General features: G+C 36.1%; 1 long non-coding RNA gene across 1 annotated transcript; it reads left to right on the top strand.

Annotated features, from left to right (window-relative positions):
- Positions 1 to 6,127: 6,127 nt before the first annotated feature.
- On the top strand, positions 6,128 to 8,218 carry LOC110778976 (uncharacterized). The gene is made up of 2 exons (XR_002530999.2): positions 6,128 to 6,550; positions 7,624 to 8,218. It is a non-coding gene; the product is annotated as an uncharacterized lncRNA (long non-coding RNA).
- Positions 8,219 to 15,420: the final 7,202 nt, after the last annotated feature.

The following is a 15,420-nucleotide window of genomic DNA, read 5'->3' as shown; positions in this document are numbered from 1 at the left end:
TGTAGCCTAGCTTCCATGACTTGAGTTATTACTGAAGTAAGAACCTCAAACGGTATATGATGCCAAGGAAGTTTGTTTTCTAGGTCACTTTTCTTTAAACATTAATTTTTAGGTAGAGACGGAATTGTAAATTCCTTTCAATTGTTCCTTGTTTCCCCATTTCTTGTACCCTTTCTTATACTCTTAAGAATTGACTTCTCTAGTGTTGACTTTTGTACTTTGTTAGACAATTCCAATGCCACTTCAAAAAATTTCTTACCATTTTATTTATGTTGAATATTTTGCTTCAACTAGATGATCTTACCAGAAGCTTCTAAAGTTCTCTAAGCATCGATCTATTCAAATGTCTAGAGGCTAGACTCATTCGAGAATTAAATGGACAAAGATATTTGGTTGTTAACCATTGGTAAAGTTGAGGGTTCAACTCAATGCTTTATGGTTTCAAAAATACATTGTAATTTGAATTTACAAGCACCAATTGGTTTGCCATTCGATTTTGATACTCGAAAACAACCATAAAAGTCTCTATAAGAAACGTACATTTAAAGTGCTCATTTTCTCTCATTTTTGTGAATCGTTTCTTGGATTCACTACCAATTGAGGAAATTTATTGTTACCTTTCTAAAAAGATTTATTGCAGTGGAAGATATTTAATTATAAACAATAATTAAAACATACATTGAAGCATGCAAAGTCTAAACATTTATCATTAGTAATAACTTGAAAATTAAAGCAACAAGTCATTGTCATTTTATTCGAAATTATTGTTCCGACAGGTGTGAATAAAATGAATCCAAGATCCTTAAAATCATTAAATAACTAAGCATGCTTTGTCTTGTCTTAATTCTAAAATATTTCAGGTAAGAAAAAACCGTTGCTAATAGTCTAGAAACTACTCTTGTTGATAGGTACGTCTAAGAACTTATTAGGAAAACCTATCCCATTTTCCACGATATAAAAGGACTCCTTACATATATCGTTGAGTTCTACAAAAATCAACTTGTACTCACCACTAATTGTGTACCTCAACTTTTTAGCATCAAGAAGTGACACCTCGCTTTGGCGGAAAACTATCACTAATCGACCTAAAAATGTACTCACAATTGAATGGTGTACCTTACCCCCAATAAATCAAGAAGTGACACCTCGCTTTGGCGGAAAACTATCACTAACTTGACATAAAGGTTTCTATAAAGTAAGTGTTATTTTGGAATGAAACCTTTTAATTCAATTTTGAAGTTTGGAACTTAAGGATTTACTATGTTGGTTAGATTTTAAGTGAACTAAAATCATTAATCATGCAACATAAGCAAACCATAATCTCATGCATAATATCAAGACATATTTAAAAAATAAATATCTTAAAGCATGCATAAGATTAAGTGTGATCTAGTATGACCCGACTTCATCTTGAAGCTTCAACTTCAAACTCCGTCTTGAAAATGGATTGGAACTTCGTTCTTGAATTTCACCTTGGGAGGCTCCATTTTCTTCAAATAGGACTTGCAATAACTAAACTAATTACAACAAATTGATGGTACGCTAACCATATTTAAATAAAAACCATGGTACTTTTGACCATATTTTACATTCAAATTTAATGGTACGCAGACCATATTTTCTATCCTATTTGGGCCATACTAATCACTTTCCGCAACCTGCAAAACAATGTATTTACAATATACCATTCACCCATTCATTTATCAATGAATGGCCCACTTAGCAAGTTAGCAAAAAATGCATCACATAATAATTGCAACAACTAATTAAGGCTCAAGAATCTACCAATTATTTGACCTTATTAGTTATAATCGAGTTTATTAATCCTAAGGTAACAAGGACCTAATCAAGAGTTTAACCATTCATGAATAAAACTCCCACTCAAACCAATAACTATATGCTTTACTAATTTTTAAACATAAAAATGCCTTTCCAAGTCTAATCGGAAATCACATATTTAATTAAATATTTAAAGCTCATATATTTAATATTTTAAATCCCTTTTTATTAATTTTAGTTGAATAAAATAAATTAATCATAATTTATTCAAGGTTTTAATTTTATTAAATAATTAGTATAAAATTAATTATAATAATTAAACAAATAAAATTAATTTCCGAGAAAAATTATAAGCACGAATTTAATTAATTAAATTCAATGCCTAACGAAAAATTAAACGTATATCGAAAAGCTGAGCCAATTCCACGAACAAAAATCCCATGCCTTTCCACGCTAATCTCTACGCCAAGCAGCCATGGGCCGCGTGCACAAGTGCAACGCCCATGTGCGTGCTCTTCGTCGTCGCATAGCACAACATAGCACGCTAGCACAACCAAGCAGGGAGCGTGAGGCATCGATCCCTCGTTGGCTCGCACCAGCGCGCGCTGGGCAGTGGCGTGGCGCAGCAGCGCATTGCTCGCCATTGCACTGCTTTGCTATGCTGCTAATCGCACAAGCGCGGATGTGCGGCTTGCCCAACGCTGTTGCCTTGTGCTTGCTTGCTCGCCCTCGATCACTCGCACAAGTACGCACGCACAGGCCGTAGCCCATGTGTGTGCTTGTTCCTTGCTCGCTGCCACAACACCGCATGGGCGACGAGCTCCCTTGCTCCTCGTTGCATGCCCGAACTATTGCAACACCCCTTGAGGGTAACACTAGGCTTCCATTGCTTCTTGCGTGCAAGTTTTGTGAACGAATTTATAAAATTAAAATTTTATAACTTTTCAAAATTTATGACAAATTAATAAATCATATTAATTAAAATAATTTTTCGATTACATAAACCTTCGAGATTAAAACATGGTTCATAAAATTTTAAAGATTCAAACATTAACAAATTTTAGGTGGTCTTTTAAACATAAGATCCCAATTAAATTACTAATAAATTATGAAAAACAAAACAAAATCTAATTTATTCGTAATTCAACAAATTAATTATAATTACAAATTAGGTAGCATAACTAATGAATTTAAAACTTAAAATTGTTAATCCTATGTAGTAGGTTTTTTATTAACTCAAGATTATTAAACAAGATCCGCAAAAATTAATTTTTAATATCATTAGAATTATAATTATGCATTCGAAAAACTAAAACCTCCGAAAAGTCATAGTTAGGCTTCGAATTTGAGAATTCTATGTTCAGCCGTTTACATGCGGAATTCACTATAAAATCATAAAATTCCGATCATTATTGACAAAATTGCCGAAAATCCTGTGAACATATTAATTAATAATCGTATGAATTTGCAATCAATTATACCAAATTAATTCACCCCTTTAATTCTTTGCAAATTTATAAGATTAATCCATATTAATTTAAATGATTATGCAATTAATTAGAGGCTCGTGATACCAATGTTAGGTTATGAACAATCCAATGTCATGCGGAAAAACCATAATGCCAGAATCAAAATTAAATGCACATAATCATTTAGCATAATTTAGTGAACACACTTTGTGATGCGTGCCTTCCCTAGCTGCTCCCGAACCGAACAAGAATAAGTTAGAACGCCAAACTTCGTCCCTCCGTAGAAAGTCCACAGTACGTACGGATCCACCTTAGATCGTACCAACTAGGATATAATATAAGGTTTATGATTTTGGGATCTCACTTTTAGGTGATAGGCAAACTGTATTGAATTGTGATTCAATTGATATGATTTGTACATGTCCATAGGCCATGTATTCATAGGAAATAGGAAAAACCTTAGGAGCCAAAACCCTAGAACGATTTTAGGAAAGTCTTGGAAATATACCAAAAAGCAATATTCCTAAAATGCTAGGGTTGGCCGGCAGCTTGCAAGGCAAGCAAACCGACCAGCTAGGTCATGCGTGCACGACCTTGTGCACACGGCCCAGCAGCGCTGGCCAAGCATAAGCCAGCAACGCTGGCCCGCGAGCAAGGCGCAACAATGCTGGCCCATGCGCGCTGGTCAGCAACGTTGGCCTTGTGCCTTGGTGCATGCTTGTGCCTTGGCCCATGAGCGATGGGCCATTGCTTCGTGTAATGCTCCGTCGCTCGTTTCGTGCTTCCGATTCGTTTTCCCGATTCCGGAATTTATTTCCGATTCGAACAATATTTGCTTTTCCGATAATATTTTCGATTCTGACAATATTTCCGATTCCGATAATATTTCCGTTTCCGGAAATATATCTATTTCCTATTAATATTTCCGATACGAACCATATTTCCGCTTCCGGCAATATCTCCGACTTCGATAATATTTATATTTCCGTTATGAACCATATTTCCGTTTCCGTTAATATCTTCATTTTCGGCAAATATTCTTTCTTTGCCTTTTGATAGTTTGTTTAGATCCCACTGAAACCAACATCCGTCATTTCCGAATATCCATAATTAGAGTATTCATTGAATATAATATTCAACCAAATACTTGATCCGTTCACGTACTATTTGTGTGACCCTACCGGTTCAGTCAAGAGTAAGTTGTGGCATTAATTACTTAATTCCACTTGAACTGAAGCGGCCTCTAGCTAGGCATTCAGCTCATTTCATCTCACTGAATAATTAACTTGCTTAATTAATACTGAACCGCATTTATTAGACTTAGCATTAAATGCATTAAAGGCAAACTTGGACCAAGGGCATTATTTCCTTCGGTCACTCCAATATATGATAATCGTAATAGTTGAAATTTATCGGAGAAACAAATTCTAAAGCATTTGATCACGCAGTATGAATAAACAACGTAGAAATATTTAAAAAATTACTATATGAATTTTTTTTTTTTGTAATGCCGAGTACAAAAATGTTCTTTTGGGGTGCAAGGAAGCCTTGAAGCAGTGGAGAAGAGGTGTTTTCTTTAAATTATTTGTAGTCCAAATCTTCCATTTGGTTGTGTGTTCTGAAGGGAACTCAAGGTTCAATGTTGTGATGTACTTGCGCAGGATCTCCAGAGGGAAGGTTCACAACCCTTAATTCGTCGGAATTCGAGTTTTCTTGAGTGTTTGGAAGGGAACTCAAAGTTCAACTGCTCTTTGTTCTTTTCAAATGTTTCATAACTTTATTTATGTTGATTTAGTTGGGAAGTTTTTGCATAAGAAATATACTTTGAACATTGTAATCGTAAGGTCTTATGTTGGTGTTGGTAGATTCCTTGAGTGTAACATTACTAAGACACCATATTTTTGTTCTCTTCTTGTTATTAATGTCTTCTAATTTTCATTTTTGTTAACTTTTTTCCATTCTTGACTTTTTTCTTAAATTTTTTACTACTTTACATGTCCCATCTGTAATGTTAGTTTGAGCCAGAGGAAATAAAAGAGTTTCACATTTAGGGTGTGTTTGGTATGGAAAAACTAGAGCGCTGAAACGGAATGAAGTATCGCAATCCGTTTTCAGGTGTTTGGTGACATGCCCATTCTGTTATCCGACGGTAATGGTTTCCTCCAAAATGATACAACACATTTTCAAGAAGTAACGCAAACCCTTTCCCTCCTCTAACAAAAATAATCGCCCTCCTTCATCTATCACACTATCAACCTTCTTCCAATTTCTCAACCCCTCAACAGCTCAACTAGAGAATTTGGAAATCTAGAAAATGAACTTACCTAATATCGTGATGATAATCGATCTTCGTCAAAAAAAAATAAAAAAAATTGATGATCAATCTCTGATCTTCCCCACCCCCAGATTTTGGGTTTTAATAGATTACTTTTAAAAGTTGGAAAAACAATTGGATAAAAAAGCCCAGAAAATTAGATTTGATCGATCATGATTATCTTCTTGATTTCAAGATGATAAGGAAAGAATAGGAATTGGAAAAAGGTATTTCATAAAAAATAAACTGTTTTGTTTCAGATATTTTTATTATATGTTGTTTGAGAAATAAAAAATAGAGTGTTTTGTTTCAGATATTTTTACTATCTGATGTTTCAGAAATAAAAAATTAAGTGTTTTGTTTCACATATTTTAATAACAAAAGGAATACCAGAGATCAAGCTTTGCAATAAAGTGTTTTGATACTTTTATTTTTATTTTTTTTATTTCCCATATTACTATCTAAAATATTGCAAGAGAAAGTATATCAGGATTATGATACCATTTCACGATAAAACCAAACAACTTTTAACGATAAAGACCATTATTACCTTTTCCCTCTTTTAACCGATTCCAATCCATTTTCTTTCCCATGATTGTACCAAACACACCCTTTGTTTATTTAATCTATAGGGTTGGATTCAGGTAAGAACACCTCTCTATATGAGAATACATTTTGTATATGAGAACAAATCCTGACCTTTGATACTAATAGATCTCAATGGTTAATATTAAATGTGTTCTTTTCATAAAACTGATTCTCTTTCCACTTTCTCCCCTCATTTTCACGACATTCCCTCTCCTTCATCTCCATTGAGCTTCTTCTTCCTAGCTTCTTTCGAGCTTTTTTCGAGCTTCTTCCTCCATTGAAGCTCGTTCTGAGCTTTGTCTTCTCTATTTCTCCTCCAATTTGTCATTTGGAAAACCCTAAATCGCTAAGGTAAGGGTAGCATTTTTCAGAAGATGAGCTTCAGCTTCTCTGCAACTTGGTATTTTTCTCTCTCCTGGTAGTTATGTACGTTTTATAGTTTCTCTTCTTTTGAATGAAAATCAGTTTTCTTGCTTAATCGTTCCATTTTTACTTTAATAATTGACTAATTGTATAATGTTCTTCCGTGAATTTTGCAATTTGAGTAATGATTTGGTTTTGTACTTTGGATTTAAGTAGAAATGACTAATATAGATTTCAGGGTCACATGTACTGAAGATTTGTTTATATTGAATTCTTGAAATACCAACTTGTATTCTGATTAGTTTTGTTGCTACTCGATTTGTTAGATTTGGACGAAAAGAGATTTAAAGTCATTTATTTAAATCAAGATAATGGATTTCAAAATAAGAACCCTAAGTTGAGTCCAACTTCACTGAATTGTAAATGAAGGCAGACTGGTGGGATAACAAACACAGAATTTAGAGTTGGCCTGAATACATCAAATGATAATGTTGGCCGCAATATGGGCTTTGTCTTTTCCCCTGGCTAAGTGATCTTCTGCTTGAGGCATTGCTTATCTTCACTTGGTATCAATGTTCAATTTAAACCATCTTGTTTGAGTGAAAGATGACTCAAGTAGGAACATGTTACTCGGGGGTATGTTGGTAACTGAATTGAGAGTGCCAGGAGTTAAAGTTTTGTGTACAGTTAAAATTCTCAATATGGTGGTAATGATGTATTTCGAAAGCTTGTTGCAAGCTTCTTTTGCTGTTTAATGGAAGATACCAATTGATGTATTAAAAGGGATTGAAAATTAGTTCTTAATGACCCCTAAATTAAGCCCAAGTGGTTTGTTCTGTTTTCTGCTATTTGTAATAATCCACTGTAATTGAGCTATGCAACGAACATTTCGAAATGGGAACACTAGCAAATTTTGTGAAAATTTATCTTGTTCTCCCTCTTTCTTCTTATATTAGGCTTTGGAGTTGCTATATACGAAGTATGAAGATTTTTTCTATGTTTTCAAAACATTTATTTGAAATAACTGGAAAAAAATATGCTCCTTGTACTCTTTTCAATCAAGATTCTGAAACATATACTCACTTTGGTTGAATTTGAATAAATCTGCAGGTGTCACGACTATTGTTTGGAACTCATTTAGGTGTTTGTTTGCTGCGTAACTTATTTAAATTGCTGGAAAAAACACAAGCATTCCTCGAGAACTTTTTATTCTTTGTATCTGTTGTCGGGCTTTTTATTTTATACCGCCTTATTACAGTGTTGTTTTGTCTACCTAATTGGAGGGGCAATTGAAGTCTGATTTACAAACATGTTAAGTACTTGATCAATTTTGAGCTTGTAGGACTATGAATGGTTGTTTGACCTTGTTTTTAATATTAGTTTACTAGTAAAGTTAGTAAATTGAATATGACAAATATTTTTAATGTATAATGCTGAAGCTGTAAGGATTTAGCAAAAACTGTTGGAGCCATAAGATTGAGTAGATATTATTGTATTGAGTTTAGCTGGAGTTTGCAGGGTGGAATATGGGTTTGGCAAACATAGTTGTTGTAGTAGCTCAATTTTTAGAGATGTCAGTTTAATGTAGGTCGGTAGGTTCTACTCGTGCTAGCCAGCAGGGGCGGATCTTTGTTGTGGCTGGGGTGGGCCTGGCCCCCCGGCCGAAAATTTTTGTAGAATGTTTTTAGTTACGATCCCCCCTAAATTTGTGTATAATTGTATAATTACACAGTATATTGCTTAATTTTTTTCTACCGGCCCCCCTCGTAAAACCGTTCAAGGTCCGCCACTAGTGCTAGGTGTTAGTTGTTGTTGTTTAAGCTAATTTTGAGCTTTTGCAAATGCATAACTCTAGTTGCTCTACCCAACTGCTAAAATAAAGCGCTTACCAGTTGGAATGTTAAAATAGTACATTAGCAGTTGGAATTTTAAAATCTAGTGCTTATATAAGGTCCTAGTTTGCGGAACACTAGTGTATGGAATTTGTATTGTTTTCAACTTTTTCAATAGAAATTTCTGCAAAAACAACTATCGAAGATGCCTTATAGGAGCATCTATGATTCTATATAGGTATACAAATATGTTGCAGAAAAATATACTCATATGATTGTTGTGGACGATCAATAATACATATTAGATTTTGTACCTTATAACTTCGTGACTTGTATTTTATAGGTTTATGCAATGTACTCCCCCCGCTCCAAAAAGATTGCCCTATTTAACTTTTTACGGTCTCCAGCACACGAATTAAAATAAATATATTTCGGGTTTTTCGGTTAAACGTTTTGATCCTGCGGGGTTCTGGCCCGGTAGGACACTTCATTTTACTTAAAAAAAATAATTTTGGAATGTACCTTATAGGTCTTTATAAGGTACTTTATAGGTTCACACAATGTATCTTATAGCTTTGTGACATGTACCTTATAGATTCATATATTGTACCTTACAGCTTTGGAATGTACCTTATAGGTCTCTATATGTACCTTATATGTATGTAACATGTTAACTTATAGGTCTCTATAATGTACCTTATAACTTTGTGACTTATACTTTATAGGTTCATACAATGTATCTTAAGTTTGTTACTTGCACTTTATAGGTTCATACAAACCTTATAGTTTATTACGACGTATTTTATGGTATCGTGTGATGTCCAATATACATCAAGCCAAACAAAAATGACTAAACAAGGATGTACCATATAGAATAATTACGATACGTGTTATCTATAAAATTTACATTTAAAAAAAAATAAAGTCAACAATAATATTTAAAAATAATTTTTCAAAATAAATATATTTTGGGTTTTTCGGTTAAACATTTTGATCGTGCGGGGTTCCGGCCCGGTAGGACACTTCATTTTACTTCATATGTTTGTGTCATGTACCTTATAAGTTCATACTTTTACATTATAGCTTTGGCATGTACCTTATAGGTCTCTATAATGCACCTTATATGTTTGCGTCATGTAACTTATATGTCCCTATAATGTACCTTAAAGCTTTGTGACTTGTACTTTATAGGTTCATGCAATGTACCTTATAGGTTTATAAGACGATTTCCGCGTTGTTAAACAAGAATCACCTAACCAAACAAGATTTATAGAACACCTAAACTAACCGACTATATCAAATACAGTGACAAACGTAGGGATCGTCCCAAGAGAATGGATGTATTTGACTTCTCAAACTAATTGCATTCACAAGCTAGTTAAAACGGAAATGTAAGTATGTATGTATTAGACCTGATCAAAAGGCGGGTCGGGCCGGGCCGAGAGAATAAAAATCAGCCCATTATGTCGGGTCGGGGCGGGCCAAACTTCGGGCCAATATTTTGTGCCCAAAACCTGTTATTTCGGGCCAAAAATAGCGGGCTTTTCAGGCCGGGCCAAATTTATAACTTAAACTGTTGTTAAGCACGCAAATTTTTAAAAAAGTTTGGGCCAAGGCGGCCCGGGACCCGAAAATTGGGCCGAAATATTCTGCCCAAAACCCGGTAATTTTCGGGTCGGGCCAGCGGACCGGGCCCATGTTGATCAGCTCTAGTATGTATGTATCTATTGAAATCAAAATGTAAATGGAATAAACTAGGGTATTGGGGATAGTCTTGGTTTCATTAGGGAAGGACGAAGGTTCAATCACTTTGATATTACAAAGACATGACAATTAGGGGGAAAATCGGAAAATGTTGCATTCGCCACCTCTCAGATAGAATGCATTAAGTTGCCTAATCCGAGGGAGAGCTTTCGCATGACCCCTAGACTAGATAACTAACAATTAGAACTAGTTCATCCACATGCTCATACTAGTTCTCAATCTCTTGACAAACTAACATGAAGCATTCCAATAAACTAACTAGAATTAGCATTTGCAACTACTAATCTAACTAGACATGAAAATCCTAATCAACAAATCAAAGTTTAATCACAACATCATCATGAATTCCCTTCAAAAACCCTTAACTAATTCCCAAGCTTCACCCCTATTCTCTAGATTATGACTATTCAAATAGCATGATTAGAACTAAGATTAAACTAGCACAAAACCTAATCATGAAACTAATTAAAAAAAACAAACTAATTCAATCAACTAAAATCAAACATGAAAATTCAATGCCAAAATCCAACAAAATTCAATCTATGAAAATTAATCTAAAATCAAACAATTAATGAAATCAATGAATAAACGAATTCTATGAAGCATTTAAAGAATCTAAGAACAAATTAAATAATAGAGTAAGGAATTATACCAAATGATGCTTGAAATTGAAATTGAAAAATGTAGAAAACTTGAAGATTATAATATGAAAATTGCTTAGAAAGAGCTACAAATTTGATGAACTAGAACTGAAATTAAAGTGTTTAATCTTGTGGAATTAAATCCTAAAAGCTAATTCTAATCTTATCTACTCTACTCTATTTCTTTCTCTAAAAACTAAGAATTCTCTCAAAAGATTACAATTATCGACCTCCCTAAAAATTGGAAAAAAATATCTATTTATATGCTTCCCCGAAATAGCATAAATTACAAAAGGAAATCAGCCCCGCGTCGCTGTGCAGGCACACAACTAACATGCGTACGGGCGCACAAGAAGGTACGTGTGGGCGCACAAAATTTGTGTGCGTCCACACAAAGCGAAGAATAGCAGCTACGTATTGTGCGTTCGCACATAAATTTTGTGCGCGCGCATACCTTGAATTTTTAGGCTTGGCATGAAAGACACTTGTGCGGGTGCACTACAGTTTTGTGTGGGAGCACACCTTGAGTGTGCGGACGCACATCATTTCTGTGTGGGCGCACAGATTTGGATGAGATTTCTGGTCCAAACTCTTGGAGGTTTGCGGGCACACACCATTCTTGTGCGCCCGCACAGATTCTAAATTCTGCTTGTTTTCTGCATTTTTCCTTTGAAACTCCTTGATTATAAATCATGCGGAAAACCTTAATGCCAGGAAACATATTATTTACACATAATCATTTAGCATAATTCAGATGCATACACTTTGTAGCGTTCCCTCCCTAGCTGCGCCCGAAACGAACAAGAACAAGTCTTAGGACTCCAAGTGTCGTCCCTCCGTAGATAGTCCACAGCACGTCCGGATCCGCCTTAAGCTTGACCAACTAGAATCGCCCTTAAGGTTCCGAGGAATTTCGGCTAAATGGTTGCAAGTGTTTGGCTGATTTTTGCTTCAAAATCTACCTTTGAATACTTCAATGTTGTGTATAAATTTGTGACCCTAGGCCCCTATTTATAGAGTTATGGAAAAGGACTTATAATCCTATTAGAATACTAGTTTAGTTTAATTAGAATCCTGCTAGGACTCTATTAAATAAACTTTATCTATTAGGATTAGGATTTAATCATATGACAAATTCTAATAGCTTTAGGATTCGTTTTGCACACAGTCGTACACGAGCATGAGCACGAGCGCAGGCCGCGCAAGCCTCGCGCCCCACGCGAGCTGCACTTGCTCGCAGCCCATTGTCGCAGCCCACGACTGCTACGCGCGCGCCACAGGCCTTGGCTGGGCCTGGCATTGCGCTGGGCCTGGTCGAGGCTTGGCGTGTGGTTTGTTGCGCTTGGCTTGCTGGGCGACGGCTTGGCTTCGTGCTGGGCCTTCGTCTAGCGAGCCTCGTCCGATGCTAATTCGTACGATACGCTTCCGATTAAATTTCCGATTCCGGAATCAATTTCCGTTTCGAACAAATATTTAATATTTCCGTTTCCGGAATTTATTTTCCGATTTCGATAATATTTCCGATTCTGACAATATTTCCGTTTCCGGCAATATTTCCGATTCCGGCAATATTTCTATTTCCAATGATATTTTCCGATACGTACCATGTTTCCGTTTCCGGCAACATCTACGACTTGGATAATATTTATATTTCCGATACGATCCATATTTCCGTTTCCGGCAACATCATCGTTTCCGGAGTATTCATTTCTTGCTTTTGACGATCTCAGCTCCCACTGAAACCAAGATCCGTCGATTCCGAATATCCATAGATGGAGTATTTAATGCCACTAAATACTTGATCCGTTTACATACTATTTGTGTGACCCTACGGGTTCAGTCAAGAGTAAGCTGTGGATTAATATCATTAATTCCACTTGAACTGAAGCGGCCTCTAGCTAGGCATTTAGCTCACTTGATCTCACTGAATTATTAACTTGTTAATTAATACTGAACCACATTTATTAGACTTAACATTAAATGCATACTTGGACCAAGGACAAGTGTGCATTTCCTAATTCTTTTGTTGCTCGATGCTTGCTCTCGAACATAAGGTAAGAGTTGTCATCCTTATTACGTCCAGAGGTGTTTCTCGGTTTCAGAGTTCAACTGATCATATAAACAGATAATCATAGCCTATGATTCATTTGAGCACGGCCATGCATTTTACAGTTTCTAGCTCTCCGAGTGGCCTTGCACAACTTTTAAGCATCTCATCCCGATTTATGGGAGGACAATCCCAATCTTGCGATCTTGAGATTAGACTTCGTTTGATAGGTGATTACCTGAGCGTTGCCTTTATAGCCTCCTTTTACGGTGCGACGGTTGGTCAACGTCAAAGTAAGCAGTTCTCAAAAAAGTAATCTCAAATCACTCAGGTATTGAGGATTAGTGTCTAATAATTTTAATGAAATTTACTTATGACAGATTTTCATCTCTTACAGTAAAGTTTCATAGGTCTGTCCGATACTAGTCTTCCCAAAGTAAGTATCTATGCAAATGATTACGACATTGACATGTCCACATAGTTCAAGAAACAGAACTACTAGTCATCTTGCATTCTAGTCGTCTAACGTTTTCTATGCGTCCATCTTTATAGAAAACTCCGAATAGGGACCATTTTCAACTTTTGACATTCAAGTTCACTTGATAGACATTTCTTAGTCACAGGACTGGTCCTGACAGTCTATCTTGAATATTTCGTCAAATTGAAGGGATTCATCATTTAATAAACCACAAATTAAATGGAAAAATGAATTCTATTCATTTATTGTAAATGATTAACCAATAATGTTTTACAAAGAATTAAACTCTAAAACTTTAAAACATTAAACAAGGACATCAAATATGCTTGATTCCCATAGCTGCAATGTGCGAGTTGTGCTTCGTCTGCGGCAGAGGTTTAGTCAATGGATCTGAGATGTTGTCATCAGTTCCAATCTTGCTTATCTCGACTTCTTTTCTTTCAACGAACTCTCGTAGAAGGTGAAATCTACGAAGTACATGCTTGACTCTTTGGTGGTGTCTAGGCTCCTTTGCCTGTGCAATAGCTCCGTTATTATCACAATATAGGGCTATTGGTCCTTTAATGTAGGGGATTACACCAAGTTCACCTATGAACTTCCTTAGCCATATAGCTTACTTTGCTGCTTCATGTGCAGCAATGTACTCCGCTTCAGTTGTAGAATTCGCAATGGTGCTTTGCTTAGCACTTTTCCAGCTTACTGCACCTCCGTTGAGGCAGAAGACAAACCCAGACTGTGATCTGAAATCATCCTTGTCGGTTTGGAAACTTGCGTCCATATAGCCTTTAACAATTAATTAATCATCTCCACCATAGACCAGGAAGTCATCTTTGTGCCTTTTCAGGTACTTCAGAATATTTTTGGCAGCAGACCAATGTGCCTCTCCTGGGTCCGACTGGTATCTGCTCGTAGCACTGAGTGCATACGCAACATCCGGGCGTGTACATATCATAGCATACATTATTGAACCAGTCAATGATGCATATGGAATCCCAGTCATTCGTCTACGCTCATCAAGTGTTTTTGGGCACTGAGTCTTGCTTAGAGTCATTCCATGAGACATGGGTAGGTAGCCTCGCTTGGAGTCTTCCATCTTGAACCTTTCAAGCACCTTATTGATATAAGTGCTTGTAGCCTCTCTGTTAATCTTGATGCCTAGTATGTACTGTTCTTCTCCTAGATCCTTCATCGAAAAACATTTCCTAAGACAAATCTTGATAGAGTTCAACATAGGAATGTCATTTCCGATAAGTAATATGTCGTCGACATATAGTACTAGAAAAGCAATTTCACTCCCACTGACCTTCTTGTATACACAAGATTCGTCTGCGTTCTTGATGAAACCAAAGTCACTGACTGCTTAATCAAAACGTATATTCCAGCTCCTTGATGCCTGCTTCAATCCGTAGATTGATTTCTTAAGCTTGCATACCTTTTTAGCATTCTTTGGATCCTCAAAACCCTCAGGCTGTGTCATAAACACAGTTTCTGTTAAAACGCCGTTTAAGAAAGCGGTTTTGACATCCATCTGCCATATTTCGTAATCGTAATATGCAGCGATTGCTAACATTATCCGAATAGACTTTAGCATTGCAACTGGTGAAAAGGTTTCATCGTAATCCACTCCGTGGACTTTCCTGTAACCTTTTGCAACCAATCTAGCTTTGAAAACTTCAAGTTTTCCATCCTTGTCTTTTTTCAGTTTGAAAACCCATTTGCTTCCAATGGCTTGGTAGCCATCTGGCAAATCGACCAAATCCCATACTTGGTTTTCTTACATGGAGTCTAATTCAGATTGCATGGCTTCTTGCCATTGCTTGGAGCTAGGGCTCGTCATAGCTTGTTTGTAAGTCGCAGGTTAATCACTTTCAAGTAATAGAAAATCATAGCTCTCGTTCGTCAAAATACCTAAGTACCTTTCCGGTTGAGATCTATATCTCAGCGATCTACGCGGGGTTACATCTCTAAATTGTCCATGATTCTCACTAGATACTTCTAAAGATCTCTGAGTTTCATCCTGAATGTCATCTTGAGCATTCTCTAGAGTTTGTTGTTCGACTCGAATTTCTTCGAGGTCTACTTTTCTCCCACTTGTCATTTTGGAAATGTGATTCTTTTCCAAAAAGATACCATCTCGAGCAACAA

Source organism: Spinacia oleracea, chromosome 6 (assembly GCF_020520425.1).
Source record: "Spinacia oleracea cultivar Varoflay chromosome 6, BTI_SOV_V1, whole genome shotgun sequence".
Lineage (NCBI taxonomy): Eukaryota > Viridiplantae > Streptophyta > Magnoliopsida > Caryophyllales > Amaranthaceae > Spinacia > Spinacia oleracea.
Note: the sequence above shows the minus strand (reverse complement) of the source record. Positions and strands in the feature narration are given on the sequence as shown.